The 19,906-nt window shown below is 43.1% G+C and overlaps 1 pseudogene; it reads left to right on the top strand.

Annotated features, from left to right (window-relative positions):
• Nucleotides 1-1,423: 1,423 nt before the first annotated feature.
• On the top strand, nucleotides 1,424-19,571 carry LOC123723955 (delta-type opioid receptor-like; annotated as a pseudogene).
• Nucleotides 19,572-19,906: the final 335 nt, after the last annotated feature.

Below are 19,906 nucleotides of genomic sequence, written 5' to 3'. Positions count from 1 at the left end.
AACACCTCCACTCCTCTATACTGTCTTCTGGAATCAACACCTCCACTCCTCCATACTGTCTACTAGAATCAACACCTCCACTCCTCCGTACTGTCTTCTAGAATCAACACCTCCACTCCTCTGTACTGTCTTCTAGAATCAACACCTCCACTCCTCTATACTGTCTCTAGAATCAACACCTCCACTCCTCTATACTGTCTTCTGGAATCAACTCCTCAACACCTCCATACTGTCTTCTAGAATCAACACCTCCACTCCTCCGTACTGTCTATTAGAATCAACACCTCCACTCCTCCATACTGTGTTCTATAATCTAGATATCAGATAGAGTTACTGAGTGAGGTGCACATGGTAAAGACACAGGTTATATGTAACAGAAGGTGTGGGGCTGCATGGGGAGGAAAGCCTGGCAACCTGAATATGTACTCTGTCTCTGTCTTTATTCAGCCTTAGTTTGCAAGCACACAGTTAGTTGATGAGGAGATTACTGAATAATGAATTAGTCATTAAATATCACTGGAGAAGTATACAGACGTGTTGGCTATTATCAATGATAAAACAGTATAATTACATAGTTTAATAGGGTATAGAAAAGATATATGTTATTCTGCTTGCCATCTACTTATGGCTGGGAGATTAATATAAATTGCTTTAAGGAAGGATTAACTCATACTAAAAATTGCATTGGGGAAGAATGAATGCAGATTTAGACAACATATTGGAAACGACCATATTTTCAGTTTTGCTTGCTGCATATAGCCGTGTGTTTCTGTGTCTAGGTGGGCTCAGTCTTCTCTCAGCTCTGATGTCACTCACTGCAAGCGCCTTCGGCTTGGAGCGTGCGCCACCAGTGTAGTCAGCGGCTAGTTCATGCAGGGAAATCTGATTGAGAGCGCGAGATACCGTGATAGGTACCACTACCAGGGTAAAAAGGTTATTTTCTGGAAAGGATGGATGGTTGTTGATGATAAAATATCCTGTTTAACTGCGGACACTTTTCACTCCAGTCAACTTTAAAAAGAGGCAGTTCTCAAAGGTAAGATTGATGTTATTTGAATGATGGGTGTCCATGTCCTTGAAACATTTTTTGTTCAAAATATTAGCTTCAGATAATTAGCCTATAGCCTATATTGAAACTTGTACAAACACCTCAACATGCCAATGTCATGTTAATTATTGCAACAACTCGCCGTTTGAGAATAACACCGTAATCGTCAGTGTAACATTCAGTGCGTTTCTCTCCTCTGGCCCGGTTGGTTTCAGCACCATGGCCAACGCCGGTTCCCATGACAGTAACGGCGTGGTGCAGATCTTCAAGGAGGACCGGTGCCCTTCCGGTCGCCCCGAGGACTGCCTCCTCAACTTCACGTGGCAGCCAGGTTTCCCAGAGCTGTTCAACTACACAGCTAATGGCAGCTCGCTGGGGGACCCGGAGCCCATGTCGCCAATCATCCTCATCATAGCGGCGATGTACTCCGTTGTGTTTGTGGTCGGACTGGTTGGAAACTGTCTGGTCATGTTTATCATCATCAGGTGAGTCTAGGATAGTCATGTTCTGACTAGGTTAGTCTACTCCTGTCCCTTACCTGTATGGTCCATGTGGAGTAAACTAGGGGTTATAGGCTATGTGATGCATAGATGAAGGCATCACTACTTTAGCACAGATCCAAGCATGAAGCCTTGGAAGTTTTTATCCCAGCGCTGGACCATGGTTAGGTGTAATCTGGACCATGGTTAGGTGTAGTCTGGACTGTGGTTAGGTGTAATCTGGACCATGGTTAGGTGTAGTCTGGACCATGGTTAGGTGTAGTCTGGACCATGGTTAGGTGTAGTCTGGACCATGGTTAGGTGTAGTCTGGACCATGGTTAGGTGTAATCTGGACCGTGGTTAGGTGTAATCTGGACCGTGGTTAGGTGTAATCTGGACCGTGGTTAGGTGTAATCTAGACCGTGGTTAGGTGTAATCTGGACTGTGGTTAGGTGTAATCTGAACCGTGGTTAGGTGTAATCTGGACCATGGTTAGGTGTAATCTGGACCATGGTTAGGTGTAATCTGGACTGTGGTTAGGTGTAATCTAGACTGTGGTTAGGTGTAGTCTGGACCATGGTTAGGTGTAATCTGGACCGTGGTTAGGTGTAGTCTGGACCGTGGTTAGGTGTAGTCTGGACTGTGGTTAGGTGTAGTCTGGACTGTGGTTAGGTGTAATCTGGACCGTGGTTAGGTGTAGTCTGGACCATGGTTAGGTGTAGTCTGGACCATGGTTAGGTGTAATCTGGACCATGGTTAGGTGTAATCTGGACCATGGTTAGGTGTAATCTGGACCATGGTTAGGTGTAATCTGGACCGTGGTTAGGTGTAATCTAGAACGTGGTTAGGTGTAATCTGGACTGTGGTTAGGTGTAATCTGAACCGTGGTTAGGTGTAATCTGGACCATGGTTAGGTGTAATCTGGACCATGGTTAGGTGTAATCTGGACCGTGGTTAGGTGTAATCTGGACCATGGTTAGGTGTAATCTGGACCGTGGTTAGGTGTAATCTAGACCGTGGTTAGGTGTAATCTGGACTGTGGTTAGGTGTAATCTGAACCGTGGTTAGGTGTAATCTGGACCATGGTTAGGTGTAATCTGGACCATGGTTAGGTGTAATCTGGACCATGGTTAGGTGTAATCTGGACCGTGGTTAGGTGTAATCTAGACTGTGGTTAGGTGTAATCTGGACCGTGGTTAGGTGTAGTCTGGACCATGGTTAGGTGTAATCTGGACCATGGTTAGGTGTAATCTGGACCATGGTTAGGTGTAATCTGGACCATGGTTAGGTGTAGTCTGGACCATGGTTAGGCGTAATCTGGACCATGGTTAGGTGTAATCTGGACCGGGGTTAGGTGTAATCTAGACTGTGGTTAGGTGTAATCTGGACCATGGTTAGGTGTAATCTAGACTGGGGTTAGGTGTAATCTGGACCATGGTTAGGTGTAATCTGGACCATGGTTAGCTGTAATCTGGACCATGGTTAGGTGTAGTCTGGACCATGGTTAGGTGTAGTCTGGACCATGTTTAGGTGTAGTCTGGACCATGGTTAGGTGTAGTCTGGACCATGGTTAGGTGTAATCTGGACCGTGGTTAGGTGTAGTCTGGACCGTGGTTAGGTGTAGTCTGGACTGTGGTTAGGTGTAGTCTGGACTGTGGTTAGGTGTAATCTGGACCGTGGTTAGGTGTAGTCTGGACCATGGTTAGGTGTAGTCTGGACCATGGTTAGGTGTAATCTGGACCATGGTTAGGTGTAATCTGGACCATGGTTAGGTGTAATCTGGACCATGGTTAGGTGTAATCTGGACCGTGGTTAGGTGTAATCTAGAACGTGGTTAGGTGTAATCTGGACTGTGGTTAGGTGTAATCTGAACCGTGGTTAGGTGTAATCTGGACCATGGTTAGGTGTAATCTGGACCATGGTTAGGTGTAATCTGGACCGTGGTTAGGTGTAATCTGGACCATGGTTAGGTGTAATCTGGACCGTGGTTAGGTGTAATCTAGACCGTGGTTAGGTGTAATCTGGACTGTGGTTAGGTGTAATCTGAACCGTGGTTAGGTGTAATCTGGACCATGGTTAGGTGTAATCTGGACCATGGTTAGGTGTAATCTGGACCATGGTTAGGTGTAATCTGGACCGTGGTTAGGTGTAATCTAGACTGTGGTTAGGTGTAATCTGGACCGTGGTTAGGTGTAGTCTGGACCATGGTTAGGTGTAATCTGGACCATGGTTAGGTGTAATCTGGACCATGGTTAGGTGTAATCTGGACCATGGTTAGGTGTAGTCTGGACCATGGTTAGGCGTAATCTGGACCATGGTTAGGTGTAATCTGGACCGGGGTTAGGTGTAATCTAGACTGTGGTTAGGTGTAATCTGGACCATGGTTAGGTGTAATCTAGACTGGGGTTAGGTGTAATCTGGACCATGGTTAGGTGTAATCTGGACCATGGTTAGCTGTAATCTGGACCATGGTTAGGTGTAGTCTGGACCATGGTTAGGTGTAGTCTGGACCATGTTTAGGTGTAGTCTGGACCATGGTTAGGTGTAGTCTGGACCATGGTTAGGTGTAATCTGGACCATGGTTAGGTGTAATCTGGACCATGGTTAGGTGTAATCTAGACCATGGTTAGGTGTAATCTAGACTGGGGTTAGGTGTAATCTGGGCCATGGTTAGGTGTAGTCTGGACCATGGTTAGGTGTAATCTAGACCGTGGTTAGGTGTAATCTGGACCGTGGTTAGGTGTAATCTGGACCGTGGTTAGGTGTAATCTAGACTGTGGTTAGGTGTAATCTAGACTGGGGTTAGGTGTAATTTGGACCGTGGTTAGGTGTAGTCTGGACCGTGGTTAGGTGTAGTCTGGACCGTGGTTAGGTGTAATCTGGACCATGGTTAGGTGTAATCTAGACCGTGGTTAGGTGTAATCTATATGAAACGCTCAACTATTGAAACAATTCATAAATAAACGACTAGGACCCTACTATGCTGCATTATTATGAGGACGTTGTGTGATAGTGTTTGTTCTGGTTTAACTTTCAACTGCTCCCACTCTAGTGATTCGATGACATGCCATGGAATTGTCTGAGTTTCACGCGCAACACTGAGATGCTGTGTGTTTGAAGTTTGTGGACGTTCCTTTGCGCCCCCAATTGGAACACATTCAGAGCCAAAACTGTCAAAATACAGATTTAGATTCCGATTAATTTCACATTTAATAATTGTTCACTGTCAGTGTGTGTGTGTGTGTGGGGGGGGGGGGGGGGGGGGGGGGGGGGGGGGGTGCGAGCTTGTATGTGTGCATGTGCTGGTGTGTGAAATGGCTATGATAATGTGGTACTCTGGATCCTTGATGCCTTTTTTTGCATCAGAATCAGTCAGGATTCTAGAGGTAATGATAGGTAGATTAGTAGAATAGTAGATTGGTAGAATGGTAGAATGGTGGAATGGTAGAATGGTAGAATGGTAGATTAGAGAATGTAGAATGGTAGACTGGTAGATAGAATGGTAGAATGTAGAATGGTAGATTGGTAAATAGGTAGATTGGTAGAATGTAGAATGGTAGAATGGTGGAATGGTAGAATGGTAGAATGGTAGATTGGTATATTAGTAGAATAGTAGATTGGTAGAATGGTAGATTGGTATATTAGTAGATTGGTAGAATGGTAGATTGGTAGAATGTAGAATGGTAGATTGGTAGATAGATTGGTGGAATGGTAGAATGTAGATTGGTAAATAGGTAGATTGGTAGACTGTAGAATGGTAGATTGGTAGAGATATAGATTGGTGGAATGGTTGATTGGTAGATTGGTATATTAGTAGATTGGTAGAATGGTAGATTGCTAGAATATAGAATGGTAGATTGGTAGATAGATTGGTGGAATGGTAGAATGTAGAATGGTAGATTGGTAAATAGGTAGATTGGTAGAATGTAGAATGGTAGATTGGTATATTAGTAGAATAGTAGATTGGTAGAATGGTAGATTGGTATAGTAGTAGAATGGTAGATTGGTAGAATGTAGAATGGTAGATTGGTAGATAGATTGGTGGAATGGTAGAATGTAGAATGGTAGATTGGTAAATAGGTAGATTGGTTGACTTTAGAATGGTAGATTGGTAGAGATATAGATTGGTGGAATGGTAGCTTGGTAGAATGGTAGATTGGTAGAATGGTAGATTGGTAGAATGGTAGATTAGCAGAATGGTAGATTGGAAGAATGGTAGATTAGAGAATGGTAGATTAGTAGAATGGTAGACTGGAGAATGGTAGATTAGTAGAATGGTAGATTAGCAGAATGGTAGATTAGCAGAATGGTAGATTAGAGAATGGTAGATTAGTAGAATGGTAGATTAGCAGAATGGTAGATTGGAAGAATGGTAGATTAGAGAATGGTAGATTAGTAGAATGGTATATTGGTAGATTAGTAATATAGGTGGATTAGTAGAATGGTAGATTAGCCTAGCGGAACCCCTCGACAATATCCGGTGAAATGGCAGAGCCCAAAATTCAAATAAAATTATTTGAAATATTTAACTTTCATACATTCACAAGTGCAATACATCAAATTAAAGCTTAACTTCTTGTTAATCTAACCATCGTGTCAGGTTTCAAAAAGGCTTTACGGCCAAAGCACACCAAGCAATTATGTTAGGTCAGCGCCTAGTCACAAAAAAAAAACATACAGCCATTTTCCAGCCAAAGAGAGGAGTCACAAAAAGCAGAAATAGAGATAAAATTCATCACTAACCTTTGATGATCTTCATCAGATGGCACTCATAGGGCTTCATGTTACACAATACATGTATGTTTTGTTCGATAAAGTTCATATTTATATCCAAAAATCTCAGTTTACATTGGAGCGTTATGTTCAGTAATGTTTTGCCTCCAAAACACCCGGCGAATTTGCAGAAAGCCACATCAATTTACAGAAATACTCATCATAAACTTTGATGAAAGATACAAGTGTTATACATAGGATTAAAGATAAACTTCTCCTTAATGCAACCGCTGTGTCAGATTTCAAAAAAGCTTTACGGCGAAAGCACACCATGCAATAATCTGAGTACAGCGCTCAGCCACCAAAACAAGCCATACAGATACCCGTCATGTTGTGGAGTCAACATAAGTCAGAAATAGCGTTATAAATATTCACTTACCTTTGATGATCTTCATCGGAATGCACTCCCAGGAATCCCAGTTCCACAATAAATGTTTGTTTTGTTCGATAAAGTTCATCTTTATGTCTAAATACCTCCTTTTTGTTCACGCGTTTAGTTCACTAATCCAAATGCACAAGGCGCGGGCACTAAGTCCAGACGAAAAGTCCAAAAAGTTCCATTACAGTTCGTAGAAAAATGTCAAACGATGTATATAATCAATCTTTAGGATGTTTTTATCATAAATCTTCAATAATATTCCAAACGGACAATTCCTTTGTCTTTAGAAAGGAAAGGGAACAGAGCTGCATGCGATCAACAACTAAAGGCTTTCAGCTGAGCCATCTACTGTGACTGGTCTTATTCGCTCCCCTTTCACAATAGAAGCCTGAAACAACTTTCTAAAGACTGTTGACATCTAGTGGAAGCCTTAGGAAGTCCAATCTGACCCCATTTACACTGTATATTCGATAGGCAATCACTTGAAAAACTACCAACCTCAGATTTCCCACTTCCTGGTTGGATTTTTCTCCGGTTTTTGCTTGCCATATGAGTTCTGTTATACTCACAGACATCATTCAAACTGTTTTAGAAACTTCAGAGTGTTTTCTATCCAAATCTACTAATACTATGCATATCCTAGCTTCTGGGCCTGAGTAGCAGGCAGTTTACTCTGGGCACGCTTTTCATCCGAACGTGAAAATACTGCCCCCTAGCCAAAAGAGGCTATAAGTAGTATAGTAGATCAGTAGAATGATAGATTGGAAGAAAGGTAGATTAGTAAAATGGTAGATCGGTAGATCAGTTGAATGGTAGAATGGTAGATTGGTGGAATGGTAGATTAGTAGATTGGTAGAGTAGTAGATTGGTAGATGGTAGATTGGAGAATGGTAGATTAGTAGAATGGTTTATTGGTAGAATGGTACATTAGTAGTATAGTGGATTAGTAGAATGGTAGATTCATAGAATAGTAGATCAGTAGAATGGTAGATTGCTAGAATGTTAGATTGGTAAAATGGTAGATTGGTAGAATGGTAGACATTGGTAGAAAGGTAGATCAGAAGAATGGTAGATCAGTAGATTGGTGGAATGGTAGATTGGTAGAATGGTATAATGGGAGATTGGTAGAATAGTACTGGTGAAGAACAGAATCAGGGCTGACACGGAGGACTGGTGAAGAACAGAATCAGGGCTGACACGGAGGACTGGTGAAGAGCAGAATCAGGGTTGACACGGTGGACTGGTGAAGAGCAGAATCAGGGCTGACACGGAGGACTGGTGAAGAGCAGAATCAGGGCTGACACGGAGGACTGGTGGAGAGATACAAGTGGAGATACTGGGGTGCAAAGGAGCAAGATAAATACATAAATACAGTATGGGGATGAGGTAGGTAGATAGATGGGCTGTTTACAGATGGGCTATATACAGGTGCAGTGATCTGTGAGCTGCTCTGACGGCTGGTGCTTAACCTCTTGGGGCTAGGTGGGACGCTAGCGTGCCACCCGTGGTGCACTCCATCAATAGCAGGTGCATTTCAAGAGCGGCAAATTTGAATCCAAATAAATGTCAAAATTCAAATTTTTCAAAAATACAACTATGTTACACCATTTGAAAGATAAACATCTCCTTAATCTAACCACGTTTTACGATTTCAAAAAGGTTTTACGGCGAAAGCATAAATTTAGAGTATGTTAGGACAGTACATTTACAAGAGTTGTGTGTAATGTTTTGTCAAGTCAAAGACAGGGTCACCAAAACCATAAAACCAGCTAAAATGATGCACTAACCTTTTACAATCTCCATCAGATGACACTCCTAGGACATTATGTTAGACAATGCATGCATTTTTTGTTCTATCAAGTTGATATTTATATACAAAAACAGCGTTTTACTATGGCATTGATGTTGAGGAAATCGTTTCCCTCCAATAACCGGCAGTCAAGTCAGCGTCACAAATTAAATAATTAAAATTAGAAAACATTGGTAAAATATTATATTGTCATTTAAAGAATTATAGATTTACATCTTTTGAACGCAATCAACTTGCCAGATTTAAAAATAACCTTACTGGGAAATCACACTTTGCAATAATCTGAGCACTGTGCCCAGAAAAATACGCGTTGCGATACAGACTAGACGTCATGTTGGGGAGATCTAAAATCGAAAATACTATGTAAATAATCCATTACCTTTGATTCTCTTCATCAGATGTCACTTCCAGGTATCACAGGTCCATAACGAATGTAGTTTTGTTCAAAAAAGCTCATCATTTATGTCCAAAAATCTCCGTCTCGTTAGCACATGATGTAAGCCAGCCGGACTTCTCGTCATGAACGAGGGGAAAAAATATATTTCCGTTCGTTCAAACATGTCAAACGTTGTATAGCATAAATCATTAGGGCCTTTTTTAACCAGAACATGAATAATATTCAAGGTGGACGAATGCATAGTCTTTTATAACGTATTGGAACGAGGGTACCCAACATGAAGTAGCGCGCCAGGTGTCTAATGGGACATCACCGTTCCATGGCTCTTGTTCGGTCAGATCTCCCTCCAGAAGACTCAAAACACTTTGTAAAGGCTGGTGACATCTAGTGGAAGCAATAGGAAGTGCCAAAATATTCCTAAACCCCTGTGTTTTTCAATGGGATAGGTTTAAAGTCAATACAACACATCAGGTATCCACTTCCTGTCAGAAAATGTCTCAGGGTTTTGCCTGCCAAATGAGTTCTGTTATACTCACAGACACCATTCAAACAGTTTTGGAAACTTTAGAGTGTTTTCTATCCATATATAATAAGTATATGCATATTCTAGTTACTGGGTAGGATTAGTAACCAGATTAAATCGGGTACATTTTTTTTATCCAGACGTGCAAATGCTGCCCCCTAGACCCAACAGGTTAAAGCTAGTGAGGGAGGTAAGAGTCCGCAGCTTCAGAGATTTTTGCAGTTCGTTCCAATCATTGGCAGCAGAGAGCTGGAAGGAAAGATGACCAAAGGAGGAATTGGCTTTGGGGGTGACCAGTGAGATATACCTGCTGGAGCGCGTGATACGAGTGGGTGCTGCTATGGTGACCAGTGAGCTGAGATAAGGTGGGGCTTTATCCACTAATAAAGTCCTATTATCTCTGTCTGGCCAGGTATACCACTAATAAAGTCATGTTATATTTGTCTGGCCAGGTATACCACTAATAAAGTCATGTTATCTCTGTCTGTCCAGGTATACCACTAATAATGTCCTATTATCTCTGTCTGACCAGGTATACCACTAATAAAGTCATGTTATATTTGTCTGGCCAGGTATACCACTAATAAAGTCATGTTATCTCTGTCTGGCCAGGTATACCACTAATAAAGTCATGTTATATCTGTCTGGCCAGGTATACCACTAATAATGTCATGTTATATCTGTCTGGCCAGGTATACCACTAATAATGTCCTATTATCTCTGTCTGGCCAGGTATACCACTAATAAAGTCATGTTATCTCTTGCTGACCAGGTATACCACTAAAAAAGTCATGTTATATCTGTCTGGCCAGGTATACCACTAATAAAGTCATGTTATATCTGTCTGGCCAGGTATACCACTAATAATGTCCTATTATCTCTGTCTGGCCAGGTATACCACTAATAATGTCCTATTATCTCTGTCTGGCCAGGTATACCACTAATAAAGTCATGTTATATTTGTCTGGCCAGGTATACCACTAATAAAGTCATGTTATCTCTGTCTGTCCAGGTATACCACTAATAATGTCCTATTATCTCTGTCTGACCAGGTATACCACTAATAAAGTCATGTTATCTCTGTCTGGCCAGGTATACCACTAATAAAGTCATGTTATATCTGTCTGGCCAGGTATACCACTAATAAAGTCATGTTACTCTGTCTGTCCAGGTATACCACTAATAATGTCCTATTATCTCTGTCTGACCAGGTATACCACTAATAAAGTCATGTTATCTCTTGCTGACCAGGTATACCACTAATAAAGTCATGTTATATCTGTCTGGCCAGGTATACCACTAATAATGTCCTATTATCTCTGTCTGGCCAGGAATACCACTAATAAAGTCCTATTATATCTGTCTGGCCAGGTATACCACTAATAAGGTCCTAATTTCTCTGTCTGGCCAGGTATACCACTAATAATGTCCTATTATCTCTGTCTGGCCAGGAATACCACTAATAAAGTCCTATTATATCTGTCTGGCCAGGTATACCACTAATAAGGTCCTAATTTCTCTGTCTGGCCAGGTATACCACTAATAATGTCCTATTATCTCTGTCTGGCCAGGCATACCACTAATAAAGTCCTAATTTCTCTGTCTGGCCAGGTATACCACGAATAAAGTCCTATTATATCTGTATTTCCAGGTATACCACTAATAAAGTCCTATTATATCTGTCTTTCCAGGTACACTAAGATGAATACGGCCACCAACATCTACATCTTTAATCTGGCAGTAGGCGACGCCCTAGTGACCACCACAATGCCTTTCCAGAGTACTGACTACCTGATCAACTCCTGGCCCTTCGGAGAGGTAACCCTAACCCCTAACCCCTAATCTCTAACCCCTAACCTCTAACTTCTAACCCCTAACCTCTAACCCCTAACCCCTAACATCTAACCTCTAACCCCTAACCCCTAACCCCAACCCCTAACCTCTAACCCCTAACTTCTAACTCCTAACCCCTAACCTCTAACCTCTAACCCCTAACCTCTAACCCCTAACCCCTAATCCCTAACCTCTAACCCCTAACCCCTAACCTCTAACCCCTAACCCCTAACCTCTAACCCCTAACCTCTAACCCCTAACCCCTAACCCCTAATCTCTAACCCCTAACTCCTAACCTCTAACCCCTAAACTCTAACCCCTAACCCCTAACCTCTAACCTCTAACCCCTACCCCCTAACCCCTAACCTCTAACCCCTAACCCCTAACCTCTAACCCCTAACCTCTAACCCTTAACCCCTAACCTCTAACCTCTAACCCCTAACCCTAACCCCTAACCTCTAACCCCTAACCTCTAACCTCTAACCCCTAACCCCTAATCTCTAACCCCTAACCCCTAACCTCTAACCCCTAAACTCTAACCCCTAACCCCTAACCTCTAACCCCTAACCTCTAACCCTTAACCCCTAACCTCTAACCTCTAACCCCTAACCCCTAACCTCTAACCCCTAACCTCTAACCCCTAACCTCTAACCCCTAACTTCTAATCTCTAACCTCTAACCCCTAACCCCTAATCTCTAACCTCTAACCCCTAACCCCTAACCTCTAACCCGTAACCCCTAACCTCTAACCTCTAACCCCTAACCCCTAACCTCTAACCTCGAACCCCTAACCCCTAACCCCTAACCCTTCCAGTGTTTGGCAGATTACTGTACCTCAACAGCATAATGTTTGGTAGATTACTGTACCTCAATAGCATAATGTTTGGCAGATTACTGTACCTCAACAGCATAATGTTTGGTAGATTACTGTACCTCAATAGCATAATGTTTGGTAGATTACTGTCCCTCAACAGCATAATGTTTGGCAGATTACTGTACCTCAATAGCATAATGTTTGGCAGATTACTGTACCTCAACAGCATAATGTTTGGCAGATTACTGTACCTCAACAGCATAATGTTTGGCAGATTACTATACCTCAACAGCATAATGTTTGGCAGATTACTGTACCTCAATAGCATAATTTTTGGCAGATTACTGTACCTCAACAGCATAATGTTTGGTAGATTACTGTACCTCAATAGCATAATGTTTGGCAGATTACTGTACCTCAACAGTATAATGTTTGGCAGATTACTGTACCTCAACAGCATAATGTTTGGTAGATTACTGTATCTCAATAGCATAATGTTTGGTAGATTACTGTACCTCAACAGCATAATGTTTGGTAGATTACTGTACCTCAACAGCATAATGTTTGGCAGATTACTGTACCTCAACAGCATAATGTTTGGTAGATTACTGTACCTCAACAGCATAATGTTTGGTAGATTACTGTACCTCAACAGCATAATGTTTGGTAGATTACTGTACCTCAATAGCATAATTTTTGGCAGATTACTGTACCTCAACAGCATAATGTTTGGTAGATTACTGTACCTCAATAGCATAATGTTTGGCAGATTACTGTACCTCAACAGTATAATGTTTGGCAGATTACTGTACCTCAACAGCATAATGTTTGGTAGATTACTGTATCTCAATACCATAATGTTTGGTAGATTACTGTACCTCAACAGCATAATGTTTGGTAGATTACTGTACCTCAACAGCATAATGTTTGGCAGATTACTGTACCTCAACAGCATAATGTTTGGTAGATTACTGTACCTCAACAGCATAATGTTTGGTAGATTACTGTACCTCAACAGCATAATGTTTGGTAGATTACTGTACCTCAACAGCATAGTGTTTGGTAGATTACTGTACCTCAACAGCATAATGTTTGGCAGATTACCTACTCTGTCTGTCCTGTGGTGAGCTGATTTGAAATGGCATTAAGCACATTTCTTTGTAAAATAATGATCCTGTCCTCCAGGTGGTGTGTAAGGTGTTCATCAGTATAGACTACTACAACATGTTTACCAGTATCTTCACTCTGACCATGATGTCAGTGGATCGGTATGTAGCTGTGTGTCACCCGGTCAAGGCTCTGGACTTTAGAACTCCCGTGAAAGCGAAGATCATCAACGTTCTCATCTGGGTTTCATCCTCCGCTGCCGGCATCCCTGCTCTGGTGCTGGGCAGCACACAGAACAGCAACGGTACACACACACACACACACACACACACACACACACACACACACACACACACACACACACACACACACACACACACACACACACACACACACACACACACACACACACACACACACACACACACACACACACACACACACACACACACACACACACACACACACACACACACACACACACACACACACACACACACACACACACACACACACACACACACACACACACACACACACACACACACACACACACACACACACACACACACACACACACACACACACACACACACACACACACACACACACACACACACACACACACACACACACACACACACACACACACACACACACACACACACACACACACACACACACACACACACACACACACACACACACACACACACACACACACACACACACACACACACACACACACACACACACACACACACACACACACACACACACACACACACACACACACACACACACACACACACACACACACACACACACACACACACACACACACACACACACACACACACACACACACACACACACACACACACACACACACACACACACACACACACACACACACACACACACACACACACACACACACACACACACACACACACACACACACACACACACACACACACACACACACACACACACACACACACACACACACACACACACACACACACACACACACACACACACACACACACACACACACACACACACACACACACACACACACACACACACACACACACACACACACACACACACACACACACACACACACACACACACACACACACACACACACACACACACACACACACACACACACACACACACACACACACACACACACACACACACACACACACACACACACACACACACACACACACACACACACACACACACACACACACACACACACACACACACACACACACACACACACACACACACACACACACACACACACACACACACACTGATTACCAATTGAATCCGGTCAGTGTGTATGGTTTAGGATTTAGGGGTCGATGTGGGATTATGTCTGTCGAGGAGTAGAGGCTTTGACGAGAAGGAGAAGTGCATTATGGGTTATTTGAGTTTCAGGGAGACAAATAAATATAAGACTAGCTATTCTACAGTAACTAACAGTCTGGAATGAGTAGGCTTGTCCAAACTTTTAACTGGTACTGTAGCTAGTAATAATAATAATGCATGGGAATTATATAGTCACTTTTTTTACCTTTATTTAACTAGTCAAGTCAGTTAAAAACAAATTCTTATTTTCAATGACAGCCTAGGAACAGTGGGTTAACTGCCTTGTTCAGGGGTAGAACGACAGATTTTGTACATTGCCAGCTCAGGGATTCAAACTTGCAACCTTTCGGTTACTAGTCCAACACTCTTACCACTAGGCTACGCTGCTGTAGCGACCCAAAGTCGCTTTCCAATTATAGAAATGAAAAAGAAAACCATCAAAACATCAGACTAAAGAAGACATGAATAAAGAGAGGGGTGGGCTCAATGAAGACATGAATAAAGAGAGGGGTGGGCTCAATGAAGACATGAATAAAGAGAGGGGTGGGCTCAAAGAAGACATGAATAAAGAGAGGGGTGGGCTCAACGAAGCGAAAGAGTCTGATGTATCAGTGGATGGGGAGGGTCAGAGTTGGGGTTTAGATAGGAACCTGGATTAGGGTAAGGGTTTAGGGTAGGGTAAGGTTTAGGGTAAGGTTTTAGGGTAAGGGGTAGGGTAAGGTTTAGGGTAAGGGTTTAGGGTAAGGGGTAGGGTAGGGACTAGGGTAAGGGGCAGGATAAGGGTAACACTTATTTTTCTTAAAACTGCATTGTTGGTTAAGGGCTTGTAAGTCAGCATTATACTGAAAGGTCTACACATGTTGCATTCGGCGCATGTGACAAATACAATTAGATTTTATTTGGATCTGGGGATGACGTGGTGGCACGGAGTGAGGGTGTGGGTTGATAGGGAAGAAGAAGGTCTGAGGGGTAAGGGGGGGCAAGGTGGTGAAGGGCTTTGTAAGGCAGAAGGAGGATCTTGTAATCAAGGGGTGATGAGGACAGGGGTGATGTCAAATAAAATCAAATTTAATTTGTCACATACACGTGATTAGCAGATGTTTTTGCGGGTGTAGCGAAATGCTTGTGCTTCTAGCTCTGACAGGGCAGTAATATCTAACAAGTAATATCTAACAAATTACACAACATATACCCAATACACACAAATCTAAGTAGGAATGAATTAAGACTATATACATATGGACGAGTGATGTCAGAGTGGAACGGACTAAGATACAGTAGAATAGTATAGAATACAGCATATACATATGAGATGAGTAATGCAAGATATGTAAACATTATTAAGTGACTAAGATACCGTAGAATAGTATAGAATACAGTATATACAGTTCATATGAGATGAGTAATGCCAGATATGTAAACCTTATTAAAGTGACTAGTGTTCCATTCCTTAAAGTGGCCAGTGATTTCTAGTCTATGCCTATAGGCAGCAGCCTCTAATGTGCTAGTGATGGCTGTTTAACAGTCTGATGGCCTTGAGATAGAAGCTGTTTTTCAGTCTCTCCGTCACAGCTTTGATGCACCTGTACTGAGGTCAGACAGTGGGAACAGGGAGGGGTAATATGAGTTAGGTTGGGGTCAGACAGTGGGAACAGGGAGGGGTAATATGAGTTAGGTTGGGGTCAGACAGTGGGAACAGGGAGGGGTAATATGAGTTAGGTTGGGGTCAGACAGTGGGAACAGGGAGGGGTAATATGAGTTAGGTTGGGGTCAGACAGTGGGAACAGGGAGGGGTAATATGAGTTAGGTTGGGGTCAGACAGTGGGAACAGGGAGGGGTAATATGAGTTAGGTTGGGGTCAGACAGTGGGAACAGGGAGGGGTAATATGAGTTAGGTTGGGGTCAGACAGAGCAGATGAGGTCTAGTATGTGTCCCTTGATGTGACTGTGAACATTGAAATCAGAGGCAAGTCCACGTGAATATTCATATCACCAAGCAACAGCCAGCGGGAGGAGAGTGGGACAGCAATGGTGAGTAGTTCAGACAGAACGATTCATTAGCTTTAGGAGGACGGTACACAAGTAGAGTGGTCATGGAGCAAGATGATTTGTAAACAATGTATTCAAATGAGGAGACAGTAGTGAGAGACAGTTCAGTTATTTCGATTTTAGAGTTTAGCATGGTTAAAATAAAATTAATCCCAAGGTTGTTGCTTGTCTATACATCAGACCACTGTCTATACACCAGACCACTGTCTATACACCAGACCCCTGTCTATACACCAGACCACTATCTATACACCAGACCACTATCTATACACCAGACCACTGTCTAACTGATACACCAGACCACTATCTATACATCAGACCACTGTTTATACACCAGACCACTATCTATACATCAGACCACTGTCTATACACCAGACCACTGTCTATACACCAGACCACTGTCTATACATCAGACCCCTGTCTATACACCAGACCACTGTCTATACATCAGACCACTGTCTAACTGATACACCAGACCACTGTCTATACATCAGACCACTGTCTATACACCAGACCACTATCTATACACCAGACCACTGTCTATACACCAGACCCCTGTCTATACACCAGACCACTATCTATACACCAGACCACTATCTATACACCAGACCACTATCTATACACCAGACCACTGTCTAACTGATACACCAGACCACTATCTATACATCAGACCACTGTCTATACACCAGACCACTATCTATACATCAGACCACTGTCTATACACCAGACCACTGTCTATACACCAGACCACTGTCTATACATCAGACCCCTGTCTATACACCAGACCACTGTCTATACATCAGACCACTGTCTAACTGATACACCAGACCACTGTCTATACATCAGACCACTGTCTATACACCAGACCACTATCTATACACCAGACCACTGTCTATACATCAGACCACTGTCTATACACCAGACCACTGTCTATACATCAGACCACTGTCTAACTGATACACCAGACCACTGTCTATACATCAGACCACTGTCTAACTGATACACCAGACCACTGTCTATACACCAGACCACTGTCTATACACCAGACCACTGTCTAACTGATACACCAGACCACTGTCTAACTGATTCACCAGTTAGATTTAGGGTTAGTTAGGGATTATGTTATTGTTATATCTCTAGGTTAGGGTTAGTTAGGGATAATGTTGTTGTTATATCTCTAGTTTAGGGTTAGTTAGGGATAATGTTATTGTTATATCTCTAGGTTAGGGTTAGTTAGGGATAATGTTATTGTTATATCTCTAGGTCAGGGTTAGTTAGGGATAATGTTATTGTTATATCTCTAGGTTAGGGTTAGTTAGGGATAATGTTATTGTTATATCTCTAGGTTAGGGTTAGTTAGGGATAATGTTATTGTTATATCGCTAGGTTAGGGTTAGTTAGGGATAATGTTATTGTTATATCGCTAGGTTAGGGTTAGTTAGGGATAATGTTATTATTATATCTCTAGGTTAGGGTTTGTGTTATTTAGGGTTAGTTAGGGATAATGTTATTGTTATATCTCTAGGTTAGGGTTAGTTAGGGATAATGTTATTGTTATAGCTCTAGGTTAGGGTTAGTTAAGGATAATGTTATTGTTATATCTCTAGGTTAGGGTTAGTTATGGATAATGTTATTGTTATATCTCTAGGTTAGGGTTAGTTAGGGATAATGTTATTGTTATATCTCTAGGTTAGGGTTAGTTAGGGATAATGTTAGTGTTATATCTCTAGGTTAAGGTTAGTTAGGGATAATGTTGTTGTTATATCTCCAGGTAGTACAGAGTGTGCCCTCCAGTTCCCTGACCCCTATCTCTACTGGGACACAGTGATGAAGATCTGTGTGTTCATCTTCGGCTTCGTGGCCCCCCTCCTCATCGTCAGTGTGTGTTACACCCTCATGGTTCTGCGTCTGAAGAGCGTGCGGCTGCTCTCCGGCTCCCGGGAGAAGGACCGGAACCTGCGGCGGATCACCCGTCTGGTTCTGGTGGTGGTGGCAGTGTTCATAGTCTGCTGGACGCCGATCCACATCTTTATCCTGGTCAAGATGCTGGCGCCCCCCGGTGGCGTCCTCGAGACCACGCCCGTCATGGCGGCCTACTTCTTCTGCGTTGCCCTGGGTTACACCAACAGCAGCCTCAACCCAATCCTCTACGCCTTCCTGGACGAGAACTTCAAACGCTGCTTCAGAGACTTCTGCTGCCCGGGGGGGAGGGGGGCAGGGGGGGACAGCCAGGGGGGGAGTCGAGTGAGGAGCACGTTGAGGAGCTACACCTGCCCACCTAGGGCTCGGGGGCAGGGGGCAGGCCAGGGGGGACAGAGGGAGGGGGAGGCCTGTATGACCAGCGGTGGTACTGGAACAGTCCTCCCTTAACTCCCACGGCAGAGATGACTCCAACGGGTTGACTCAGATCACATCGTCTATCTCCGGGAGAGTATCACAGCACCGTCTTCTGATGTGTTCTTCTAGAGCAGTACGTCCTTCACCTCACCACCGCTATCTTAACCTGACCCAGTCCTAAAGAGACCCAGATCTTCTAACTAAGGGACAGCAGTACATCCTTCACCGCTATCTTAACCTGACCCAGTCCTAAAGAGACCCAGATCTTCTAACTGAGGGACAGCAGTACATCCTTCACCTCACCACCGCTATCTTAACCTGACCCAGTCCTAAAGAGACCCAGATCTTCTAACTGAGGGACAGCAGATACCCTCCTGTAGGTTTTAACTCCAACCCTGCTCCTGGAGAGATACCCTCCTGCAGGTTTTAACTCCAACCCTGTTCCTGGAGAGATACCCTCCTGTAGGTTTTAACTCCAACCCTGTTCCTGTAGAGATACCATCTTGTAGGTTTTAACTCCAACCCTGTTCCTGGAGAGAGACCCTCCTGTAGGTTTTAACTCTAACCCTGTTCCTGTAGAGATACCATCCTGTAGGTTTTAACTCCAACCCTGTTCCTGGAGAGATACCCTCCTGTAGGTTTTAACTCTAACCCTGTTCCTGTAGAGATACCATCTTGTAGGTTTTAACTCCGACCCTGTTCCTGGAGAGAGACCCTCCTGTAGGTTTTAACTCCAACCCTGTTCCTGTAGAGATACCATCCTGTAGGTTTTAACTCCAACTCTGTTCCTGGAGAGAGACCCTCCTGTAGGTTTTCGCTCCAACCCTGTTCCTGGAGAGATTGAGATTGTAACTAACCTGATTCAGTTTATCAACCAGCTAATTATTAGAATCAGATGCGCATGATTAGGATTTTAGTGAAAAGTTACAGGATGGTATCTCTCCAGGAACAGGGTTGGAGAGCC

Source organism: Salmo salar, chromosome 14 (assembly GCF_965601325.2).
Source record: "Salmo salar chromosome 14, fSalSal1, whole genome shotgun sequence".
Taxonomy (NCBI): Eukaryota; Metazoa; Chordata; class Actinopteri; order Salmoniformes; family Salmonidae; genus Salmo; species Salmo salar.
Note: the sequence above shows the minus strand (reverse complement) of the source record. Positions and strands in the feature narration are given on the sequence as shown.